This window comes from Physeter macrocephalus, chromosome 16, assembly GCF_002837175.3.
Source record: "Physeter macrocephalus isolate SW-GA chromosome 16, ASM283717v5, whole genome shotgun sequence".
NCBI lineage: Eukaryota > Metazoa > Chordata > Mammalia > Artiodactyla > Physeteridae > Physeter > Physeter macrocephalus.
In genome coordinates, this window is record NC_041229.1 from 10,610,823 (window position 1) to 10,628,751 (window position 17,929).

The window sequence follows — 17,929 nt, forward strand, 5'->3', positions numbered from 1 at the left end:
ATGAACCTACAGTAACTCTAGGCCAGGAATTGTGAACAAGGAACATTTATCTGTGATAAAGCATATCTTTTCCAAGGAGCAGTCACTTGGGGTTGATTCAGAAGTCAAATTTAAACAGATGTTTCCATGCCTTTGGGTTCTGGGAAATTGGCATTGCTAATTTGGTCAGAGCATTTGGGACAGAAAGAAATGGAGAGCTCCAACTTTTGACCAATTCTTCCTTGGTAAAGGGTGAAATGAGGGGAAAATGAGAGATATCGCAAGGCTGGCTAGTATTTCCACTTGAAAATAATAAAGACAAAGAGGTTAATGAAAGGCTCAGTGTCTCTGTGACTGAAGTAGTGTATAACCCAGTCCCTTCTGCATGGCAGACCAGTGTAATTCTCCACGGAGCTGGGAAGGATGCTCATCCCCATGGGAGAACAGACTTGGAGGGAACCCCATCTCTCAGCCTGTGCCCCCTGCAGATAGCTAATTTCTGCTGGATCAAATTAAAAGGAACAGCTAAGCTTGTGGCCAGGGTCAGTCCCCAGACATTTGAAAGGAACAGGTTCAAGTTCAACCGTTAATCCACATATTTCACAATATGGTTGTTCCAGTTGATATAAAACTTCCAAATCATGCAGAAGCCCCAACCTTGGCTTTTCTTGAAAATGGAAACCCTACCTCTAATATTATACATTATTGAGCACAGTGTGATCAAAATATTATTTGTGCCTTAAATCTCCTGGGCCCTAAAAATACAAACGTCTTTAAAAACTAAAGGGAAAAATAGCATCTTTGGCATGGTAGAGGAACCACTTAACCAAGTATCAAGCAAAAGGTCACAGGTGTGTGTATATGGAAGATAGGATATAGCTCTTCTACTTCTCTTCACCCATGTGCCCTCAGGCTGATTTAAAATAACCACTAAAATGGCAGGGTATGGTCCAAAATACAAAACTCATTTTTCAGTCCTCTCATTCATTGAAAAGAATTTCTTTTTCAAAAGCATATACGCCATTGAGATGCTACAGTTTAGTAGCAGACATACCTTTCAAGGGTTTATCGCTTTGTAAACTCTTTTAGATTTGTATTTTCCCCTCCAAATTGGGAGAACAAAGTGGAGCTGCCCCTTTTTAAGTAAATAGCGCACCTTCCCCTACCTAACTGTATGAGGCCTTCGGAGAGAAAATGCTTATTTAACTTCCTTTGCAGTGTAGGGTTCCTAGTCCTCAAAAGAAATATGACACACATTAGCACTGGAGAAAGTCTTCATTTTGCTAATCAGCCAGCACAACGAACTGTTCTTGTGATATTTGGGGAAGCAAACAGAAAGCTCCTAATAGTTTGGTAAATTAGCAAAGAGGTGGCATTTGGATATGGTGTTACATGTTCAAGGAGTTGTGTTTTAAAATAAGCAGATCTGAAAAATGAGGATTCCATCGATAGAGGGATGCTTTGATGAAGCTCTGTTTTCTCCCCAGATTTATTTTTCTAAGGCAGGGGGCATGTAGGCACTAGTCCATTTATATAAACTTGCTAGGCTAACTGTACATGTTTAGGATTTCCTTGAAAAATAATTATCTTATTTTGACAGTTGGTGTTTTAAGGATAGCATAAAAGTCCCAAGAATATTCTAAGAGAAGTGATGTGATAATCCAGGGCTGGATTTTTTTTCCGTATTCATTTAATGTAAAATTCTGTGGAAGAGAAACAGTGATGATTTGGCAACAATTCCTCCTCTACTCATTTCTCTGAGTGTAGATCTGGAAGGGTGGAAGAGGAAGTGTAAAATGCCCACCCCAGAACTGCTGACAAGAAAGTTTGTGGGAGGGTATTAAAAGGGAATCTAACAAGGAACTATATTCAATATCCTGTAATAAACCATAATGGAAAAGAATATGAGAAAGAATATATGTATTACTGAATCACTTTGCTGTACAGCAGAAATTAACACATTTTAAATCAACTATATACTTCAATAAAATAAATTAAAAAAATAAAAAAGAATCTAAGATTAGGCTTCCTTCAAAAAGTGAGCGATTTTGTAATGCCTCTGTAACCTTCAGTCCCTTTTCCTAGTCCCCATCCCTTCGGGTGTTCTTATCCCCACACTTGCCCCGGCCACTGGCAAGGTAGAACTAAAATAAAGCCCAGCAGGAATCACAAGTGCCTTGACCCCAGTGAAAGCAGCTCACCCAAGCATAAATCAAGAACTCATAGAATAATTGTTCAACCTTTTGGAGGAAACAGGTCGCTGTTACTGCTGCAACATCTTTTCCCAAAAAGCTGAAGTCGTTTGACTGTCACATCTAATTCATCTTCATACATTTGAAAGAGTTTTGTTATTTTTTTTCCCCTGACATAAGGGGAAAAAAATAAGGGGACACTGAGGACCAAAGGGAGTTTTGGCTTATCCAGCGTTAAAAAACACATGGTGCTGAATCCCGAGACAAAGACCTGATCTTCCTAGCTCAGCTGCTTGTGCTGGCATATGCATCACTTTTCAAGGGTACACTTGAGATCTTAGAGGAATTCAGTGGCTGCTCTGGGTTGGTTGGTGGGGCCCTACTGCCTTTAAGAAGTTAACAATCAAAAGGAAAAGTGGTTTCAATATGATGCCCTTGGCTGGAACCAGTTTCCTTGTAGAGAGAATCAACCCTTTTGCCCACTTGAGACATTTTGAATAATTTAGAGCTTTCTTTACACATAAAGCATTAACCAGGTAGGACCTATGGACATTAAGATGGTTAATGCTAGAGGTGTTGAAACTTCTCAAAATGTTTGTTTCTTTTCACTCCTTGCAAATCTGAGAAATGATCTGAAATGGCAACTCAAGTCTGTAGCGTGGTGATCTTAACTAAGACCTGTCCTTTCTATATTAGGACTAGTTATTTTGGATATTCCAGACTACTCCATTTTATACAAATAAACTTCAGTTGTAGGGATAATCAGTTGGAATCATTCAAGCCCAGACCAATCTTTTTTTCTAGTGTCAGATTTCACAAAACTAGTCTGTACTGTTGCCTCAGTTCTTGATTTCATTTCGTTCTTCTTGATGGAGCCTTAAAATACTGCATTGCAGCTAATCATACAAATGACCTCACTGCAGAAAGAAAATGATCTATCCTAGATCATAGAATTTTAGAGTAATCATGATTCTGGGGACGTTTAAATACAGTGCTAAAATGTGAATTAAAGTTCACTTATATCCTGTGTCAGGGTCATTATTTTCTGCCTCCAAGTAATTTCGTACCTAAACCTACCTGGAAGAAACTCTAAAATTTTTTGACGTCTCTGCTATTGTGATATATGATGATGGTGGCCATGCTTTGCGTCCCTCCTCCAAGTTGATGTGCTGTGATCAATGTTGAGCTTGTTCTTTTCATTTAACTCAAGTTAGTGTAATTTCCCAACTTCTAGGAAAACTATTTCCTCATTGGTTGCTCATTACCTAACTGAATGTTTTGGATGATGGTGTCAGCTAGGTTGTGCCCAGGTATTCAAGAATCGTTGGGTAATTTATAAACTTGTAGAAGCATATTTGTGTTATTTTACTTAAACAGTGGAGAAAAAGAGCGCTTTTGTCATGTTTGTGCTTTCTAAAAGCATGGTAATTATTATTACCGCCTAAAATAAAACCTACCACACAGTGTCTTCCTAACTTTTATTTTAATAATAATGTGAGATTGGATTTATTTTCATAAATATCATGATATTTTAGTTTAGTTTTTAAAAACAAAATTCCAAAACCCTTCAGTTGTGGATAAAGCAATGTTTTTCATTATTCAGTAGGCCTATGTATTATGAATGCATTGAACAGTGATCCAACCCTCAGCTTTGTTGGACTAGAACTTATCACATAAGTAGACATTATTTTTACTCCTGGTTGAGGTTAGTATGGCACATGCCATTCTGGTGAACACATCGGGACAACTGGAGAGGAGGGAGATGGCTGGTCCAGAGAAATAAGCTGGGAATTGAAAAGTGACAGATGCAGCCTTTCTAGTGACGTGACGACCCATGCTAAAAAGCAGGATATATACAGGATGACAGTTGGAGTTGGGGGATGGCCACTGAAAGACTAAATCTCTCCTTTCCTGGAAACACAGCAGGGAGGGACATTGCATCCTCTCAAGGCTAAACTTATTCAGGAATATTCAATAAGAATGTGTTGATGGACAAATATTTTGTTGAATGTTTGCTGTCAGTCCAGGACTGGAGGAGATGTTGTTGAAGTTGCGAGAGGGGTAAAAGATGCAGTGAGGGTCCTTGAAGAGCTTATCACCTGGAAAGAAATCACCAGTAAATTCAGTTCAGTTATTCCAGAACCTTGGTGGGTGGAACTATTTGTCAGGCACTGTGCAGCATGCTACAGGGCAGAAAAAGATAAAGACATAGTTTCCAGCCTTAGTGTACTCACAGTCTTAGGTAAGGATATGAACTCAGAAACAGGCTTTTGCAGTAGAAGGTGGTATTGGCAGTGTGCTGTGGTGGCAGAAGGAAGTCACTGCTGCTTCTTAGAGCTGGTAAATGCTTACTGAGGGGACGGTATCTAATCTGGGTCTTTTTTTTTTTTTTTAAATTTTTGTTGGAGGATAGTTGATTTACAATGTTGTGTTAATTTCAGGTGTACAGCACAGTGAATCAGTGATACATATATCCATTTTTTTTTTTAGATTCTTTTCCCATACAGGTCATTATAGAGTATTGAATAGAGTTCCCTGTTGTATACAGCAGGTTCTTATTAGTTATCTGATATTTGGTAGTGTGTTTATGTCAATCCCAGTCCCCCAATTTATCCCTCCCCCTCTTATCCCCTGGTAACCGTAAGTTTGTTTTTTTACATCTGTGATAATCTGGATCTTGACTGAAGTGTTATTAAGTGCCCAGGAAGATTCCAGACTCTTGCTTGAGGCTGTGGTTTCAAAGAAGGATAAGATGGTGTCTGTCTTTGAGGAGTTCACGGTCTAAATGAGAAGACCAACAGGTTATGAACCTCCCCCCTCCCCCCGCCCCCGACACACACAGAGTAGAATAGGGTGTAACTATAACAGAGGTATAAACGGTTACTTAGGGGACCACAGGAGGGACCCATATCCTGTTGGAGGGAGTCAAGAAAGATGGCCTACCCGAGCTGTTACTCAATATACGAGCACTGTGAATAGAATGAGATGAAGGTGTAGAGAAGGGAATAACGAACTCTGCCTGGAAGAGGGTGAAAATTGGTGAAGACTTTGTGGGGGAGATGGCATTAGTCTGGACATTGAAAGTCAGGTGGGATTTTCCCAGGTAGGGATAGACAGGAGCAGAAGGGAATCCCAAGAAGATGACGTAAATCAAGACCCGGGCTTGTGGAAGGGTGTGGTATGTCTAGAGGAACAAGGTCACGTTTGGTTTGGCTGGAACCCATGGGGCATGGAAGGAATGGGGGGAAACCCAGTCAGGAAAGTGGCCTGTAGCCAGAACGTGAAAGCCAGACTAAAGAATCTCTTGTTTGTTTGCTTGTTTCTGAGAGGTAGTGAGGAGCCATTACAATTGGAGGTTTTGGAAAGTGATTTGGGCAGTAGAGGGGGAAGGGATTGGAGAGGAGATAGGTTAAAACAGTGGTTCTCAGCAGTGATGGGCAGTGTATCAGAATAACCTGGGAAGCTTTTGCAGGATACACAAGCCCAGTCTTTTCCTTAGTCTTCTGTCTTTTCCCTCAATCGAGTTGCTGATAGCTATGAGGTGATGGGAAGGTAAATAGGGGTATTTTGAAAAAGCTTGGGGTGGGGGGGTGATACTGATACATTCTGCCCTCTGCTATTGCATTACTCTTACTCTTAAGTCAAGAGATGCTCCAGGAAGGCTGAGACAATGGAGATGAGAAAGGCTGATTTGAGGGATGCCTGAGAGTTGGAATTAATAGGATGGATTGGAGGAGGCTATGGTGGAAAAGAAACATGGAAAATACTTAGGTATCTAGTGCAAGCAACTGAGAAACTATAGACTGAAATGAGCCCGCAAAGAGGAGAAGGTTTGACAAGATTGTGGATTCTCCTTGAAGTATGTAGGATTTGAGGTCTCTGGAGGCATTTGGTAACATATAAGCTGGAGTTCAGGAGAGTTTAAACCACACACACCCAAGTCAATTATGCAGCAATAGAAAACACCACATCAGGGTTTTTTAAAAGGCAACAGAAAACCAGAGGCAAGGGAGATTGTGTTGGCTGGAGCAGACAGGTACGTCTTTGTGGAAAAGTGGAATATGAGTCGCATCTCAAGGTATTAATAGAAAATTCAACTTCAAGCGATGAAGAGATTAAAAATGGAGATTATGTGCCAAAAAGTATGGGGTAAGAAAGAAAAATGCTGTTTCAAAAGGGCAGGACAGTAATATAAATGACAATAATAAAACCTAATATACCCTCATTTATTTTTCACTCCTAGAAGGAGCCATTATTATTCACAATTTATAGATGAAGAAATGGGTTCAGAGAGGTTAAACAAATGATGCACATGAGGCCAAGTGGAACACTGGATGCTTCAACCTAGACTCTTGTTCTGATCCATTAGGTTACGTGTCCTCAAAGGCAGTGTTAATTTCTTATATGTTGTTAAATACCTCCTGGCTAATGTGTAGCCTGAAAATAGAGTAGACCTGCAAAAGATATCTGTTGAATTACGGAAACGAATCAGTTCTTTTGTGCGCCAGTTTAGTTATTTGCCATCTACACGTAAGACTACATGTGGGGGGCTTCCCTGGTGGCGCAGTGGTTGCGCGTCCGCCTGCCGATGCAGGGGAACCGGGTGCGCGCCCCGGTCTGGGAGGATCCCGCATGCCGCGGAGCGGCTGGGCCCGTGGGCCATGGCCGCTGAGCCTGCGCGTCCGGAGCCTGTGCTCCGCAACGGGAGAGGCCACAGCAGAGGGAGGCCCTCGTACCACAAAAAAAAAAAAAAAAAAAAAAAAAAAAAAAGGCTCCATGTGGAATGTAACATTATAGGACTGAACAGTACCTTAGTAATTTTCCAATCCAACCAGCTCACTTTATAGAGGAGGAAATTCATTCTCAAGAAAGGAAGCGACGTGCCTAAAATCTCACACCCAGTTATTAGCAGAGCTGAGGCAGTACCTTGACCTCAATTTCTGTACCCAAGGCTTTTCTCTTGTAACATTCCATCCCAGGGAACCATAACACTTCTCCCTCTTCTGAGCTCTCCAAAGCTCGATGGAAATGAAAAACGTGGATAGGACATAAGAGGTGATTTGATTGGTGAGAACTTTGACTGTCTTTGTAGCCATCCCATCCAATCTTGTATTTAATGGCATGAATAAGAGAAGGCTGACACAGAAATCAGACACAGGAAGTAATGAGCAATTCCGATGAGGAAAGAACAAGTGTAACAGTGACAAACAAAGGTTAAGTGAGGTAGAGACTTCTTCCACGTGTTGTCATAAAATGCTGTGGAGTCACCTGTGTTTTGTTTTCTTTTAAGTGCAAAACATGGTCTCACCTACCCAGGACAGATGAGAAGAAATACCATCCCAGGCTAGAGAACTGGTGAGGGAGCGGTGCAAGGCATGCTGGAAAGGGTCCAGGGCTGGGATTCAGGACCCCTGGGGATGCTTATGAGCTGTGTGATTTGGGGGACTTTGCTCTTTCAGGTTTCTTATCTGTGAACGGGAGGGTTAGATTAGGTCTGTGTAGCTTTTGTCTGTCACTGGAGCTCTCAGCTAAACCTCTGCCCACAGCTGACGAGCCCCTCCTTACCAGCGAGTGGGTTGGGGCAGTGACTTGGGGCGGCTCTGCATTGTTATGGATGCGGCTCCTAAGGGTGAGCAGAGCCCCTGGGGCTGCAGGAGCATTGAGTGGCAGCCTCTGTGCTCAGTCAACACCGTGTGGGTCCCCTTAGCTCCTCTGTTACCTTCAACTTGAGCTGCTGGTATTCAGTGGAAACCCCGCCTCAACCAGTCAGCAGCGGGGAGCCCCATCTTCTCACCTGATCCCCGGCAGCCTGTCCCCGGGGGCTCAACTCTGCTTCTGGGCCTCTGCCCTTTACCTACATTCTGGATAAGGACCCTTGCTAGATCTCACTCTTTATCTACGTATCCCATCCTGCCTCTCGAGTTCTACCCCTTTGATTTTTTTTATGGCTCATTCTTTTCTTTTTAAAAATTTATTTTTTAATTAACCTACAGTGAAACTGACTTGCTTGCACAGTTCTATGAATTTTAACACATGTATACATTCATGTAATCATCACCAAAAGCAGGGCACAGAGCAGTTACATCAACTGCAGAAAATTCTTTCATGCTCTTCCTTTGTAGTCATGGCCTCCCCTCACCCCCAAGTCCCTGGCAGTGCTGCGACATTGAACGTGTTGTACAAATGCAATCATGCAATGGAACTTTTCCTTGAGAATGGCTTCTTTCACTCAACCTTCGAGGTTCATTGGTGTTGTTGTATGTATCCATAATTTGTCCTCTTTAAACTGCTGAGTGATTTTCCAGTGTATGGATGTAACACATTTGGTTTATCCACTCACTGGTAGAAGGACATTTGGATGGTTCCCAGTTTGGGGTGGTTATAAATGGAGCTGCTATAAATATCCATGTACAGGTGTTTGTGTAAACATAAGTTTTCCCTTCTCTGGGGTAAATACTGAGAAGTCACAGTGCTGGGTTGACCCCCTTAATTTTGATCACTTCCCACTTTTGAACTAGGTTTGCCCCTCCCGTTGGATTTCTGGTATTCACTCTGCTGCCTTCCCTCTTCCTCGGATGAGCGGGCCCATCTACCAGTGCATTTCTCGTTCCATCTCTTCCCTCCTCTTTCTGGCTAGGAGTTGCCAGCACATAATAAAACTGGAGCCCATTTTGATCAGTCTAAATCTTTTTCGGCTCTGAATTTGTGGTGATTTGGGTTATTGCACCAGTTTTGTAGTGCCCTCTGCTGGCTGATTCACAAAGCTGGGTTTAGGCCTGTGCTAGGGGAGAACTTGTAGGTGCCATGGGAAAAAGAAAAATAATTGGGAAGGGACGTGGTTGTGGCGAACTAACATTGTCGTGACAGCCTGACGGGGACTCTTCCTGTATTTGATGCTACACATATAGAGAAATGCTGTAATATTTTTGTGGAACCCTACAATATTGTGCCTGTCTTCTCAATTGTGGGCAAAGATGGGCTGTCTGGAAAGCTGGACTCAGCCTGGAGCCTGTTACCCAGATTGCTATTTTGTGAAGATATCCGCATACAAATGACTCAGATCTAAACATTCAAAAATGCTCTTGGAGGGCCATCTGGTTCTTGTTGGTTCTAAAAGCCTCATTCAGCCTGGTAGATGGATCCAGTACAAAAGATAGTGAGGGCTCTTCATTCAGGTTTAAATAGGTTCCACTGACCAAGAAGAGAAGCAGCCTTTTAAAAATAGCTGATACTGATGCTCCCAGAGACGGAGGATGATGATTCTGCCTCGTAGGTCAGCGGGAGTCTGATAAATATTTAATTGACGATCATGCATTTGCATGGAGGCTTTGGAACACACACACACACACACACACACACACACACACACACACACACACACACTCACACACTCACTCAGACACACAGAAACACAATTTGGTATCATCATGGAACACGTGATAATTTGTTTGGTATCTGAAACAGGCTGGGAATTAGGCTGACCCAGCATGTCAGGCAGTGAGGTCTGTCCGAACCTCGGGATCCTCATGATGTGTCATATTTAATTCGTGAAGGCAGCGCTGCCGGCCTTGCAGTTTGAATGGCGGTGCTGATGGATTTGCCATTTGCACTCGCTAGCTACTGGCCTTTCTGATCAAAGGTATGGCCGTACATTCTGTGACCAAGGGACAGGGAGTGTCTCCTCTCTGGGAGGCTGACAGGCTTGGAAAGGGAGGGAATCCTGTGCTCTCAGACTCAGCTTTGCTCTCCGACCAACTCCAGACAGAGACTGGGCATCTAGGGAGAAGGATGCTGGGTACCGGGGAACATGAATTTGAGTCAGCTGCATCAGCTAGCAAAACGCATGACATGGCGCTCTCTCCTTGATTAACCTTTTGTTTCTCTGAGCTTTACCTTTCTCATCTGAAAGTGGCACAAGGGGAGGTGTGCTGGTGCTTGTGCTTTCTTTAGTTTATGCAGACAAAACCACAGTATCTCCTGTATTATGACGGTGTAATTCATACTTTAATGCTTTCTCGCTCCTGAGGATGTCAAGTTATTGGAAGCAGGGATTGCATCTTACTTCTCTATACCCCCAGCTCAGCACAGCACTTGGCCCAAAGAAGAGACAAAAAGGGAGCTTGGTAAATGCTGTGGGTAGAGGTATGGCTTTTTAAGGGCATCCATGCGTTTCATGAAGTTTATAAACGCTGGGACTTTGGAAAAATCATTTCACCTTTGCCTCGGGTAATTTGTCTTTCTCGTGTGCCCTCTCAGTAGAGATGCTGGTGTTTCACATCCCGTTGGACTCATCTCTCCAGGATGGTAGCGCTCCAGGAAAAATTCCCTACTGAAGGGGAACCAAGAGCCTGGAGGATCCCTTCGAAAGAAACTGGTAAGTCCTTACCAGCCATTTTCTAAGCAGATAACTACAAAGTTCACCTCAGTATCCGCTGTCCCCATCTGAGAACACCAAGCAAAACCTCTTAACAGTCAAGAGTAAAAGTTAATTAATGATTTGGAACTTTTTAGTTTGTCCCACTATGTCTCTCCTATGACAGTGGCACTTAAAATGATTTCTAACTGTTAATGGAGAAATTTTGCGTGATCGGTTTTATAAACCATCTGGTGAGGCTTATGGTCTGCAGGGAAGACTTGGCAGCACTCTGCAGGTGACCAGCTTTCTTCCACACGGGCTCCCCTCTTCTCTCAGTGTTCCACACTTTCACAGAGTCTTAACATTTTTGTGAGTGGTTTCTTTCTGACCCTAAACCTAGCCTGGTCTCTTGCAGTGTAGCCGGGGCACCAGAGACTTAAGTTACCTTCTGATGAGTTTACTGATGATGGTGACTGCAGTGCCTGTATTTTTAAAAAATTTTGGTAACATACATATCGTATAAAAATTACCATCTTAACCATTTTTGGGTGTTCAGCTCAGGGGTATGAATTGCAGTCACACTGTCACGTTACCATCACCACGGTCCATTCACAGAACTCTTTTCATCTCACAGAAGTGAAACTGCACTCGTGGATCAATAACTGCCCATTCCTCCCTCTCCTGCCCTGGCAACTATCATTCTACTTTCTGCCTCTGTAAATGACAGGTGCTCTAAGTATTTCATAGAACTGGAATCGTACGGTATTTGGTTTTTTGGTGACTGGATTATTTCCCTTAGCATGCTGTCCTCAAGGTTCATCCATATGGCAGCGTGTATCAGAACTTCCTCTTGAGGTTCAGTAATATTCCATTGTATGTATATATCACATTTTTTTCATCCATTCATCTGTTGATGGACACTTGGATCACTTCCACCTTTCGGTTATCGTGAAAAATTCTGCCATAAGCACAGATGTACAAGTATCTCTTCAAGACCCTATTTTCAATTCTTTTGGGCATGTACCCAGAAGTGAGATTGTGAAATCAAATGGTAGTTCTATTTTTAAGTTTCGGAGGCACCACCACACTGTTTCCCACACTGGCTGCATCGTTTTACATTCCGCCAACAGTGTGCAAGAGTTTTTGATTTCTCTGCATCTTTTCTAACACTTAAACTTTCTGGGTTTTTGATCGTATCCATTCTAATGGGTGTGAGGTGGTATTTCATTGTCGTTTTGATTTTCATTTCCCTGACGATTAGTGATGTTGAGCATCCTTCCATGTGCTTATCCACCATTTGTATGTCATCTTTAGAGAAATGCCTATTCAAGTCCTTTGCCCATTTTTGAACCGAGTTCTTTGTTTTGTGGTTGTATTGCAGGAGTTCTTTATATATTCTGGATCCCTTATCAGATACACAATTTGTAAATATTTTTTTTCCATTCAGTGGGTTGCCTTTTCACGCTGTTAATCGTGTCATTTAATGCGTAGAAGTTTTAAATTTTGATGTAGTCCAATTTATCTATTTTTTTTTTCTTTTTCTGTTTGGCTTTTGATGTTGCATCCAAGAAGTCGTTGCCAAATCCTGTTTCGAAACTTTTCCCCTACATTTTCTTCTAAGAGTTTTACAGTTTTCAGTCTTACATTTAGGTCTTTGATGTATTTTCTGCAGTGCTTGTTTTTACCCCTTCCTAGACACTGAATCTCTTGAGCACAGAGACTGTGGCTGTTCATCTTTTTATTCTTAGCACTTAGACTATACCTGGCACACAGTAGGTGCTCAGTAAATTACAGTTGAATGAAACAACTTTATCAGACATGATGAGACTAAGTCAAAGACTACATTTATAGTCATTTGCCATTTCCATAATAATAATTATAGCAGACTGTCTTGAGGACCCCAAAAGAAATCTCTGAAACAAAAATATGTCATACTGGTTTCAAGGGCTTTTTGGCATTTAATTTATTTACGTTTTCCTGAGGATGTTTAATGGCGTATTTGAATATTTGTCACACTAATTGTGTTCTCATCACACTTGACCCCTAGTGCCTTTCTCATGAGCTCTGTGCACACTGAGCCTCCATCATGATGAAAACGATCGGTTCAGGTTGTTCTACCATGCATGTGGGTCCCCGAAACCCTGCATCAACCAGTGGAGGAGGTGGGCACTGGATTGCCAGCTGGCCTTGGGAAACTTATTCCACACCTCTGTGTCTCCCTTAGTTTCCTCATTTATACAATGAGAGTGTGTACAAGTTTCCTTCTAGTTCTAAAATGATGAAAGTTTAGGTATTGGTGATTGATAGGACATTTCAAATAGGAGTAGAAATTCAGCCACTTCTGGGAAGAAATAAAGACAAGATTCACCCCCATCCGGCCTCTCCCCAAGAACCTTCCTGCCTCAGAAACGACCTGAGAGTTGGGTAGAGAGACCGCTGTGCCACCTTTGCAGTTATGTTCCTGCTTATACCACATGTGAAGGCAGGGAGGGCAGGGGCTGAGTTGAAAACAAAATTCCTACCATAGTTGTTGTTGTTACTGAATCAAGGACGTCTTCTCCGCATCTCAGCCATTCCAGAGCCAGTTGTCCTGTGCCTGTATCTGTGTGAGGCACAACCAGCTTGAAAGATAAGAGAGCTCTTGTTTACTCTAGTAGCTGAAACCACAAGTACCACGCTATGCCCCAAACCCCATACATCCCACACGTTTCCTGGGTGGGTTTCTGCCATGGGAGAGGCAGTTACAAGTACAGCCTGCCTGGTGGGCACCCCTGCAGGAGGTGGCCTGAGGTGTACCAGTGTCTGGCTCTGAGGCCTGCCTCTGCTGTGGCCATCATTTGACCTTTCTGAGTCTGGGTGTTGGGTCCTCTTTACGGTGCCAAGCAAACAGCAAGGCCTGGCGAGGGCATCAGGGAAATCTGGGTTCGCACCTCTACTCTTTCCATCTGAATGAGGTTTGGGAGTGTGACTTACCCTCACTGGGAATGGGTTTCCACAAGTGTAGGGATTTTATCTGCTGTTTTGCATAGAGAATTGGGTTGTCGAAAGAAGGGGCAAAACTAACTTTTACTGAGCACCTTCTGTGTGCTGGGTCCTGTGTTATACGTTTATATAAATTATCTTGTTTAATGCTCAAATGGCTCCATGAAGGAGCCATTGTCAGACTCCTCTTAGGATGGGAAAATTGGTGCTTGGAGCACTGAAGTGCCTTGTTCAGAGCCACACAGCTTATACACAGCAGGAACAGGACTCCAACGCACATCGAAATGATGTGGGTCTAAAGCTAGCGCCTTCCCCCCACATCGTTAGACCTGGACATAGGGTAAAGGCAGTGTGTTCTGCGCTAATGGGGGCCCCGTCTCCCCCTCCTTCCTCTTCTCACGGTGCTAATTTGCTTCCCTTCGGGCTCCTGAGAAGGGGAGCTCTCTCAGCCTTTGAGTCTTCTGGCCTTTACCTTTGCTGAAGAGCAGATACCACCTGTTTTCCCCAGAAGCCATATTTTCAAGCAAATGAAGTAACTTTTGGTTAAATCTGGGGGGTGGGGCAAAAATGATCCCCAGTACAGAGATCCAAGCACAAGTAAGGCGCATCTACCTGTGCTCCTGCCTTGCAGTCGTTTCTTTTCCTCCCTCTGCCTTTTTCTAAACATGTTCTTCAAAACCTCGTTTTCCTTGGGGGCCCTGGTAAGTGTGATCGTGTCCAGATTTCCACGCTGGGGCCCTGGCTTCACAAAAGGCCAAGTTGACGTCCATTCTGCGTCTGGCTTATTTGATGCGAGAGGAGCGCTGGGGTCTCCTGAGAAGCCAGGAGAGATTTGCTTCCTGCAGAGGTTTGGATAAGCCCCAGCTAATCTCCATGGCTTCTTAAGGGCACACCTGCTTGTCTGCCAGACAGCAGCCTCCTCGCTCATTTCCCGTGGGACAGCTGGGGTCAGAGGGCCTCCAGAGAGCCTTTAATCACCCGCCGACCCACCAGGCCCTGCTCAGCAGCACCTGGGTCGACACAGAAGACTTCCTTTGAGGGGAGGTTGAGACGTCCCTCTCCGAATGGGGTCTGGTGCCCTTTTCCTTCCTTCTGAGGCAGATTGCTTGTTCCTTCCTTCTAAAAAAGCATTTAATCCAAGCTTTATCGTGCATGGCTCAAACTTTATCCCACTGGGGTGAAGCTGATCTGAATTCGTTTCTGGGCTGCTGAGCTGTGAACACGTAATAGGTGCTCAGTAAATAAAGATGATGTCTGATTATGATCTGCTTGGGCATCCAGGAAAGATACACTGTCAGCTTTCCCTGTGTTTCATCCCCGGAACGTAATAGTAACACGGATAATATTAAAACGGCAGAGAATTCAAAAGTCATTTCTGTTTAGCTGTGGGAGTTAGAGGGTCTCTCCTCCCTCTTTGCCCAATGAAAATTGCAGAAAGTGAGAATCAAAACAATGGATACTTCCTTTCCTCCCAAGATGGACTCTCCCCTGGACCAGCAGTGGGCACTGTGCATGCCCTCACCCCATCTTATTCAAGCACAGTAGACGGCTATATCAATAAACAGCTATATCAGAAGGGATTGAGAAAGAAACTGAGCTTTTCGTTGCTAAAAGTTTAAAATTTTAGTTTCCAGTTTGAGTGGGTATGTGTATGTGCCAAGCTTTTTGTGTAGGTCATCTCAGTTGGTCCTCACAGCACCACTTTGAGGTTGGTAGCTCATCATTTAAAATCATTCCGATTTTAAAGATGAAGAGACTGAGGTACAGAGAAGGGAAAAGACTTGCTCAACTTCACCCAGTGGTGAAGTCATGGTTCTCGTTCAGATCTGGATGGCTCCCGGGTCCCTGCTCTTTCCCTTTCACTCTGTGTTTCCCAGGGGTGGAACAATTGTGAATGCATTACATCTGCTCATCTGAGATCCTTTCCAAAATAGCCATTATCCACGAAAAGTTCTTGGGACATGAAAAGCTTCTCACTAAGTCTCTGGAAATGTGGAGTCAGCTAACCCAAACCTTCAAGTAATTGGAATGATTCTTGTGTATTTCAATTTTAGTTGAAAGAGAGAAAGGAGTGGCAGCCCACGTGGTTTAGGAGTTTAGACAAGGCGTTTACTTCTTGGATGCACATTTATTTCAGTATGTTTTTTTCAGCTCAATAATAATATACCTTCTGCTCTATTGAACTATGACTTCTAAAATTTAGAAGGATGACCCAGAGGTGTGGCAAGGGCATACATCATTAAAGAGGACCGAGGAAGAGCATAGAAGGAAACAGTACTGATTTCGAAAGTCTTAGGAACATTGGCTTGAACCCCCATGCAACCCATAGGTCCTGGCTCTAGGCAGATCCATTACTGTAGCCTTCACTTCCATCAGCTGCTAGGTAGGCATGTAGTGCCTCAAAAGGTCATTGTGAAAAGTCAATGAGATAGCATGTGTATCAGTCACCTAGTGCAGGGAATGTGCATTGTACCTGCTCAGTAAATGCTAGTTTTCTTCATAAAGCAGAAAGTTAATGTTTAACCACAAGTAAAACAAAATGGATATTGGTCACTTAGAATTTTTCCATTTTACTATTTGGGTAGCATCTGTGAAATGGGTCAAGAGGGCTGGGGAGACTCAAGACCATTTCCCTTGGCAAGAGGGCCCTGGGAAATGTGCTCCTGATGTGGAATTTATATCCTGGCAGTCAACTCTCTGGCTCCTACATTATTCCTGCTTCCGTCAGTGTAGGTCCTCACAATGACAGGCCATATATTGAACAACAGCAAGTGACAACAAAGATGTCGAGGTCTGAGTAACCCACAGTAGAATTTACCAGTTTATTGCTTTATCTCAACAACCCAATTTTCTCTAAGCAGACTCAGTCAAGGGAAGCAAATGGTGTAGTGCTAGGCTGAAGTCTCCTTGCTTTCTACGTTTCTCTATAATCCATTGTTTAATGCCTCCACTCTCTGCCTAAGTATCTCACTCGCCTTCAGAGGTATTTGCTCTTGTTCCTGTGAATCCAGACAGGCCAAGTGTGTGCCAGTAACCCTGACACTATGAAGAGCGTGAGGAAGAGAATGGCCTCGAAACATGTTGTATTTGCAGATGAGTCCTTAACACTGGGGTTTAGATTACTGTCTGACTTTATAGCGAGGCAGACCTTGGTGTGAGTCCTTGACTTACTGCTTACAATCTTTGAGCTTTAGTTTCCTTATTAGTCAGATTTATCTGGCTCATGTAATAAGTTCCCAATACATTTAAGTCATTAAATGAAATTTGCTTTCTGTTTATCCTACTGTTAGTAACCTCATTTAGCTACATTCCAGTCTCTTCTGAGACTGACGTGTAGTTTATCCCTGTCATTCTAAAAATAGTTCACATTATCAGTGTTTTCTCCTTGGATTGGCCAGATGGGCACTGCGCTCTTTGGGGCTTCTCGGTTGAAGACAACACAATACTGTAACCATCCCCGGCTCCTGCTTTTTCTTTCCTTGCCTCTCCCTCATTCTCTCCCCGCAAGGAGAGGGGGGAGTCCCAGTGACAAGGTCGACATGGCAGATGTAGGGCTTCCATCAGGAGTCCTGCCCATGGAGGACATTTTATTTAAATTTGCAATGATTTGCTTCTTACTGCAGATGCTTCTCTTTAGCATTATTGATCTCCTCTTTCTACTGAGCCACGTCAGATGTCTTTGACCCTGGTTTGCACCAGGAGCAGTGGAGGGGCCGCCCGAGACCGTCTGGCATTGTGATTGAATTCAGTTCCTCTTTATGTTTGCATAGGTCTTTTTCATTCTGCCTCGAAACGGGTTGTGCCATTGCAGGTGGGGTCCAGAGTCTGCATCCTTTGTGTCACGCCTCTCAATATAGTGACGACTTCTCTCAGGGTCAGAATCTCTTTCCTGGATGGATCAGCCTGTCCCGGGGTGGGAAGGACTCTCAAAGCTTGGGTTTCTTCTCTAGGAAATTGGCCAATATAATTTCTGAATAAAACTAGGAGGGGCCTGGAGAAGACATTATTTAATGAGCACATATAAACGGAAATGATAGCATGAGATGGGAAGGAAAGGGGAATAAAGACTAAAAGTAGGGATGCCATCTTCTTTCTTTTTTCTTAGAGTTGAAAGTTTTCCTGAATTATCTCTAGGGCTTTAGTGAGAAAAGGAGTCAGGGGAATTGTTTCTTTACTGTTTTATATGACCCATCCAAAGAACAGCTAAAAATATTAGTCTCCCCAAATCTCTCTGGCCCATCACACTGCCCTGCTCCAGCATGCCACAGCCCGTGAACTCAAGTTCATTTCTTTTCTCTTTTATTCTGGATCCTGCATGATAATGTAGGACACCTGCCATTTGTGCTGTCTCACGATTACTGCTTCTGGACACTTTGAAGGCTTGAGATCCCTCAGAGAGAAGAGTAATAACCCTGGGGGA

General features: G+C 43.3%; 1 long non-coding RNA gene across 1 annotated transcript in view; it reads left to right on the plus strand.

Moving 5' to 3' along the window:
• LOC102985245 (uncharacterized) overlaps positions 1-17,929 on the plus strand; it is a 156,215-nt gene that overhangs the window by 54,070 nt on the left and 84,216 nt on the right. Inside the window, exon 2 of the long non-coding RNA XR_003683522.2 lies at positions 10,428-10,545. This is a non-coding gene — a long non-coding RNA (uncharacterized lncRNA). The remainder of the gene's footprint in view (positions 1-10,427; positions 10,546-17,929) is intronic.